Source organism: Gossypium hirsutum, chromosome D02, assembly GCF_007990345.1.
Source record: "Gossypium hirsutum isolate 1008001.06 chromosome D02, Gossypium_hirsutum_v2.1, whole genome shotgun sequence".
In the NCBI taxonomy this organism is placed as follows: Eukaryota; Viridiplantae; Streptophyta; class Magnoliopsida; order Malvales; family Malvaceae; genus Gossypium; species Gossypium hirsutum.
The window spans coordinates 65,836,200-65,844,468 of record NC_053438.1 but is presented as its reverse complement, the minus strand read 5'-3'; the positions used below and the strand labels follow the sequence as shown (position 1 = coordinate 65,844,468).

The 8,269-nt window shown below is 31.1% G+C and overlaps 2 pseudogenes; both read right to left on the bottom strand.

The window, feature by feature from the left end:
• Positions 1–425: 425 nt before the first annotated feature.
• On the bottom strand, positions 426–4,543 carry LOC107908212 (xanthohumol 4-O-methyltransferase-like; annotated as a pseudogene).
• Positions 4,544–5,627: 1,084 nt separating this feature from the next.
• On the bottom strand, positions 5,628–7,340 carry LOC107907778 (desmethylxanthohumol 6'-O-methyltransferase-like; annotated as a pseudogene).
• Between the last annotated feature and the right edge of the window lie 929 nt (positions 7,341–8,269).

The following is an 8,269-nucleotide window of genomic DNA, read 5'->3' as shown; positions in this document are numbered from 1 at the left end:
ATTATTATATATATACGCATGCTAAAAATATACTATGCATATATATAAAAAAAACATAAAGTATTATTACTAAAATAAATAAAAGAGTATGTGTAAATTATATTAGGGTAATATCTAAAACATAAAAATGTTTATAAAATCAAGTAATGAATTCATGGAAGAATATTAAGAAAATATTAAGATGAACTAATAAGGATTAGATTAGAAATTAAACAGAATCAAAGGAAAATATCAAAAATAGAGTGAACTGGCGGGTCAATGCGCGAAGTGCGGATGACATGGGGACCAAACAGGAAATATTTCCCATACCCCAAAACGCAGTGTCTTTGCGCGGACCAAAATGCAACCAAAGCAAAATACGGGGCCAAATCAAAAAAAGAAAAAGGCTCTTGATTCAAAAACGCCAAAAAAGGGGAAGGGCCAGTCGCGCAAATATCCCTCCCTACGCCAGAACACGCGGATCTAGCCGCGTCTGGGTCGGGTCATCGAGTCATGGCCTAAACGGCACCGTTTCATGGCCATTGAATCCGGCCCAAACGATGCCGTTTCAATAATCGGCATAAGAATAAAAATAAGTAAAAAAAAACCTAACTAAACCTAATATACCATTTTAACAAAAAAAAAAAAACCAAGCAGGCTTCATTGCGCCGCTTCAACGAAACTTCGTCCCAGAGCCCTCTCCCCTCGCCACAACTCCGATGACTATGGAGGGAGCAAAGTTCCGGCCACCGGGTACGTTTCCCCTTTTCTCCCCTTTTTCCTTTTTTAATAACGGCTGATAAACACAAAAACTAGAAAACGAAAAGTAAAGAAAGAATCAAAGCGAAATGGAAAGGAATAAAACTCAGAAAAATCACCTTTTTCTCTTTTCTGATTTTCGTATTATCGATTGTATATTGAATGTCTCTATGTTACAACATTCTTGGTCTCTTATAGTGTCTATTTACAGAAAAATAAAAAAAGGTAAAATAAAAATTAATATCCCACGCAATCGTCCCCCGCTTTGTTATCTTTTCTTTCTTTTCTCTCTCCTTTTTGTTTTGGTCTGTTTTTGTTGCTTTTGTGCGTCTCTTGCAGGTATGGAGCACAGGGTCTGGACGCTGAACGTACGGAGGCGAAGGCGCGCGTACGAGGTAGCGGACGTGACACCACGCACATGGGGAGAGGCGTGGGTGGCAGCGGCGCAGGAGGCTTCTGCCTGTTAGGGTTTTCGATGTTTGTGGCTGAGTTGGGTTTTGGGCTTCTGTGCTGGGTTTTGGGCTTCAATAATCGGGCTAGGGATTTGGGCATTAGTTTTAGGCCTGCTGTTTGTTGTAATTTGGAATTTATTTATTTATTATTATTATTTTATTTGTTTTTTGAAATGCATGTGGGCCAGACAAATTTGGGTTATTACAGAATGTTGATGATTTTGTAGTGAAAGAAGCCTCCTCCTTCCAAGATTTTCTTCCATTCCACCTCTGTTCTCTCCTTACCATTGGTATGAGCAATCATTGCAAGGTCAACTATGAACCCAATTTCATCAAACACTCCACTTCCATCTTCTTTCAAAATTATTTCAATTATTATCACTTTTCCATTCTCTTTTGGTATTGCTTTTTTACAATTCTTTAATATTTTTATGCAATCCTCATCGTCCCAGTCATGCAATATCCACTGCAAATAAAAAACCACACAAAAAAGGTTAGTATCTAATTATTTTCTTATAATTAATAGTACTTAATATATGTTGTTAACCATTCTAAATAGTGCTAAAACTTGATTAAAATTTCATGGCGTGATATCAATCTTCTTTTACTGTTAAGTTGATTCTCCATGAGTTCATTATTTTAAATTCTTACTTGCATTATTACTTTTATGCATATTTTATTTTAAATTCTTCTACATGATCATTAATTATGAAGTTCATCAATTAACAAATTCAATTAATTAGTAGTAGTTATCAAATTAAATTAATTAATTTATCACAAGTTGTTAAATTCACGGAATTGATTTATAAGTTTAAGATGTTACAAATTAATAGTAGAATATTTAATTAATTAAGGAACTTAATAATTTATTAAATTAATATCTTTAATTCTAACTTTTTATTTTTATTTAATAAAATATTATTGGTAAATTTTTCATGTAAAATTTAAATATTTTATTAAAATAATAATTTAGTTAAGATCATTTTATTAAATATTGTTGTTATAAAAAACTAATTTAATTGAAAATGTTGTTCATAACCGTAATTGTTGCTGTAACAAAGGTTAAAATAAAACATAAAAAAAATCGATTCTACTAACCATTATAGTAAAATGTGGTTATAGTGGTACTACATAGAAAAAAAAATCCCCTAGTTCTTTTTTTCAATTTATATACTATTTTAAATATTATTTTATTTTAAAATTTTATATTTTAGAGAGACAGAGTGGCATGTAATTTAAAATTCATATTTAATCCGATTTTTTTATTAATTTTTTTATTTTAAAAAGTGGATTTAAATTATCGATTTATGGTAACTTGCTACTAGTTTTGGTATTTACATTTGAGCTGCTTAGGAAAAGAATTAAAAATGTTATTTTTTTATTTAATTATAAATGATATATTTTGTAATATTCCTGTAAAATTATTATATTTTGTTAACTAATTATTTTAATTTTAATTTTAAATTATTTATTTAAATTTGTTGATTTGCATGTTTATTTGTATTTATATATTTTTAAATTATATTTTGTGTTTATTTTTTTTACATAATGTATTTTAAAAAATAAATAATATTTAATGTACCGTTTGTGCATGAGTCTCATGCATTATCAATAAATAATATGATACATTATCATTAAAAAATAAAAAAAATCTATAAATAATAATTTATTTAAATATAAGTAAATATTAATTAATTGTAATTATTATAAATAAGTGTTAATAACACTTGGATTCTAAACTTAGGGTTTTAATAATTATTTATAATTATTTACTTTTTATTATATTTAAATAAAGTTATTAATATTATTTTTATTTTATTTAGTAATATGTCGTATTATTATTCATTAACAATATATAAAATTTATGTATTCACAATGCATCAAGTATTGTCTCTTTTAAAAAATTATTTCAACATTAACTCACAAATCTGTTTAAAATTTAGACTTGATCCTTAACAAAACAATTATTATAAAAGTATTTTAAAAATTCGTTAAAAAAAGCCGGCGAACGCGGGGGACTTGGGGTGAGTTTGAATGGGCGGTGCGTTTACCTGTAGTTAATGTAAAAACAACGGTGGCGGTAAAATTAGACACTATAACGACACTGTAGCGTGAGACAAAAAATAAACTAAACACACTGCACCGCACCCAATCGTCCATCCAAACTCACCCTTAAATGAAAATAACCTAGAAAAGAGATCCCTTAGAAATCTAAATCAAAAGCAAGCTTTTTTACATAGCTAAATGACATAAATGATTGACTCCATCTCCTGCCCTTTTTCTTGGTCAATGCCAATGACACCTCATTTAAGAAAAGTCAGTCGTATTTTAAATTAATTCCAGGCCATTTTAATTATCTTCATCTTATAAGATTAACAAATATTTTCAGTTCTTATAAAAGTTATTAGTTTGTTAACATAAGTCATTGCGTTTATATTTTTTATAACTATAAAAATCTTTTACTGTTTTATAGTGTGGGTATTATTTTGTATTTTCACTTCCACAATTATAAGAAATAAAATTGATAATCGTGTTTCCGCAATTATAATATATGTAAAAAAATTCCTTAATGCTATACTCCATGAAAAATGAATTTAAATTCATGATTTAGGTAAATACCTTCATAATAATTGCATCGGTATTTGAGATGGCATGAAACATGTCACCATCAATATGGGAGACCCCATTGTATGCCGGTGTCATCGAGATAACATGCGGCAAATCAAAGTTAACACCTTTGATATGTGGATATACTTTGACGATCTCTGATATGAAGCATCCAATGGAGTTGAACCCTTGTCTGTAACCTGACAGGATTGCACTGGTAACGAACTTGGATGTACAAGCCATGCTATCATTAAAAAGCTTGTTGAAATCAAGATTCCACGATGCTAAATCCCATATCTCACACCCATGAGCTTTCTTGAAGGCAACGCCACCTTCTTTCACGCACTGCTGAAGTAGTGCCAAGGAGCCATTTGCCATGGATGGTTTTGCATTAGTACCATGGGCGCTAGGGTTTGCTCCGAGTCATGTAGAAGCCATCTCGATGAGTGAGTTAAGTTGTACAAGAGATCTCCACTGTTTGAAGGAGGGTGGATAGTGAAAATCTTTCTGCGAACAAGCAATCTCATTATGTGAGCAAGGGTGGTGATATCTGGCGAAGTAAGGCTGTCATTAATGCATGAAGCTATTTGCGACGAAGTGGCGGTGCCACCATAAGAGTATATTATGTCAGCTATGCGGAGCTCCACGGCAGACTTAAGCGCCATAGAATCTGCAAAGCTGAACATGTAACGCCATATCTCTGCTTGCCCTTGTAGCCTTGCTTCATCTAATTCTCTTCTTTCCATTGTATTCGGCCTTTCTCCTAGTTTTCGTGGGATCTCATTTTTCCTAATAATCAAGAAGTAATTTATAGTAAAGCGGAGAGGAAGAGAATTGTGAGGATTTCTTTTATGCAAATATTTTTAATTCTTTTTCTCGTCACCTCTTAACGAATGTCTTTAGAATAAGATAAAATTTCAGTTTCTTTAATCAAAATCCCTATAAGAAAAAACATCAATCAATAAGCAATGACGTCTTCTAACACAAACTGTTGAATAACATTTGGATAGTCCAAACATAAAACATAAGAAGAAGCCTTGTTTAGGGAGAAAAAAAATTGAGACCTCCCAATTTTATATTATATATAAAATAAGGGGAACAGAACCATAGAGAGGATAAGGTTTGTTGCCGTATCATGTAATTTTTGAAAATTAAAATTTACTCTTTATATTTTTATTTAATGGAATTTGGTCATTTTATTTTTAAAATTTTAAATTTTCGATTTAATTATTAATGTTGTTATTTTCTTTTATTAAATTCAAGTTATTTAAATTTTGAAATGTAGAAGAATTAAATTTCTAAAAATAAAAATACAAAGACTTAATTTTAAATTTTCAAAACAAAAAAATCTATGACATATTTTAACCTACCTTTTGCTCTAAAATACATTTAGTTTTATGCAATATGCAAATCATTTAATTTTCAAGAGTTAATTTGTTTAACTATATACATTTTTTTATGATATATTATAAAATGTGTAAAATTAAAATAGGAAAAGGGAAAAATACATCACATATATGAATAGATTATTGTCAATTCAAACGTTATCAATAGTATCTTTAAGACTCGAACCCACAAAATGAATTTGGAGGTGAACACTCAATGCCACTAAGAGGTTGATATATTTATTGAATTCACATATAAATTTTTGGAAATTGGACTACGGGGAAGTTTGTACCTTTTAATTTCTTTCAGCCAAATTGTATAAAAACTAATATATCACTTTATTATTAGTATAATAACATGAGAAAAAAATTATTTATTACATTCATACCTACATATATTACAATAATTAGATATAAAATAAATATATATTATGCAAAAAAGCTACTAACCATCAGGATACGCCTCGATGATGGAAAGCAAGTCAGGAATGTTGATGATTTTGTAGTGAGAGAAGCTTCCTCCTTCCAAGATTTTCTTCCATTCCACCTCTGTTCTCTCCTTACCATTGGTATGTGCAATCATTAGGAGGTCAAATATGAATCCAATTTCATCAAACACTCCAATTCCATCTTCTTTCAAAATTATTTCAACCATTATCACTTTGCCATTCTCTCTTGGTATTGTTTTCTTACAAATCTGTAATATTTTTACGCAATCCTCATCACCTCAATCATGCAATATCCATTGCAAATAAAAAATACAAAAAAATAGTATCTAATTATTTTCTTATAATTAATATTACTTAATAAACAGCCATTCTAAATAGAGCTGAAACTTGATTAAAATTTCATGGCGTGATATCAATCTTCTATTACTGTTAAGTTGATTCTGATAGCCACAAAAAAATCATATGTTGTTAGTCGCTTGAAAAGGATTTGCAATAGATTAACGTTTTCCCCATGAGTTCATTAAATAGCCACAATAAAAAATCATATAGCATTGTTCTTCTCTTTATATTTTAAACTAGTTGTACATCATTTTAATTAAGCTGACTTTATAAGATTAACAAATTTTTTTTCAATTATTACAAAATTACTATTTTACATTTTTTAATATAAAATAGCTTTCATTTCAAAAGTATATGGAGTATAATATAAAAACATGTATGGTTTTTTTACCAAATCCTTGACTCGAGAGAAGTACTTTGATTTCTCTATCTTGAATCTTGTATTTCCACTATGGTAATTACAAGAAATAAAAATCATAAATCTTATTTCCACAATTGCAATATTTGGAATTTTTTTCTTGATGTTATATTTCTTGAAAAACAAATTGAAATTCATGATTTAAGTAAGTACTTTCATAATGACTGTTTCAGCATTTGGAATGGCACAAAACATGTCACCAGCAATATGGGAGACCCCATTGAATGCTGGTGTCATCGAGATGGCATGTGGCAAATTAAAGTTGACACCCTTGATGTGTGGATATGCTTTCACGATCTCTGATATTAAGCCTCTTGTCTCACCTCCCACGTTGACCAACAATCCAACGGAGCTTAACCATTGTTTGTAACCCAACAGAATTGCATTGGTGACGAATTTGGCTATACACTCCATGCCATCGTTAAAAAGTCCATTGAATCCGGGATTCTCTGATGCCAGGTCCCATATCTCACGCCCATGAGCTTTCTGGAAGGCAGGGCCACATTCTTTAATGCAATGGCTAAAGTAGTGCTAAGGAGCCATTAGCGATGGATGGCTCTCCATCAGTACCATGGGTGCTAGGGTTTGCTTTGTGTCATGTAGAAGCCATCTCGATGAGTGAGTCAGGTCATACAAGGGATCTCCATCGTTTGAAGAATGGAAGACGGTGAGGACCTTTCTATGTACGAACAAGGAATTTCATTATGCGAGCAAGGGTGGTAATGTCCCGCGAAGCAAGGTCATCACTAATGCATGAAGCTATTTGTGACAAAGTGATGACGACACCATGAAAGTGTTTTATGTCAGCTATGCGAAGCTCCACGACAGACTTAAGCGCCATAGAATCTACGAAGCTGAACATGTACCACCATATTTCTGTTTGCCCTTGCATCCTTGCTTCATCTAGTTCTTTTCTTTCCATTGCTTTCTCTTTAATTTTCTTAGTAACCATAGATTATTTATAATGCACTGGAGAGGAAGAGAATGCAAGGATTTTTTATACAAATATTTTTAGATCTTTTTTTCTCGTCACCTCTTTAGGGATAATATTTCTTTATATATATTATGTTTGGGATGTATGTGTCGAAACCATTTTTTGGAAAAACAAAAATTTAGTTGTTGACTTATTAAAATGAAAAATTGGAGTCGCCACCGATCTTTTAATGAGGTGTGATCGGATCACCTCGAAAAGCGATTTTAGGTCACGAACTTTGAGAAAATAGGCTCGGGAGTCGGTTACGTACGAGGAAGGGTTAGCACCCTTGTAACACCGAAAATTGGTACCGAATTGATTGTTTAATGTCTTAGTGTCAAAATTTTGAAAAGATTTAAAATACGATCCTTTTATCTTGAATAAAATGAATTGGATGATGAGACTCACTTATTCCAAAGAAATAAATTGTCACACTCAGTGAGTTAGGGCGCAACATTTTAATCTTCAAAATTGAGTTTATCTTTTGACTTTTAAACCTATGCATTTTGAGAAGGATATTTGGTTATTTGGGTCGAACGAAAAATCGTAACCCAGTAAGTTAGGGTTCAATTTCTCGAAATTCCTAAATGCCAAATATTGCCTTTGTTGTTTTTTTTAGAAAGAATCCTCATCTCGAGAAAACAACGTGTCATATCCAATGCGTTAGGACACAACGTATCAAATTCCCGAGAATGAGATTTTTATTTATGTTTTAATTAAAAAGGATGCTCGGTTTCTTAGATTCAATGAGGAAGATTAGAATCCAGTAAGTTAGGACACAATCTTTTCGAAGATCCCAAATTCCGAGTGTCGTGTTATTTTTGAAAAACTTTTTGAATAAAAATGTTCTTGATACTTGAATGATATTAAACGTAATCTTTTAAACAAATAAAACCATGGAATAATAA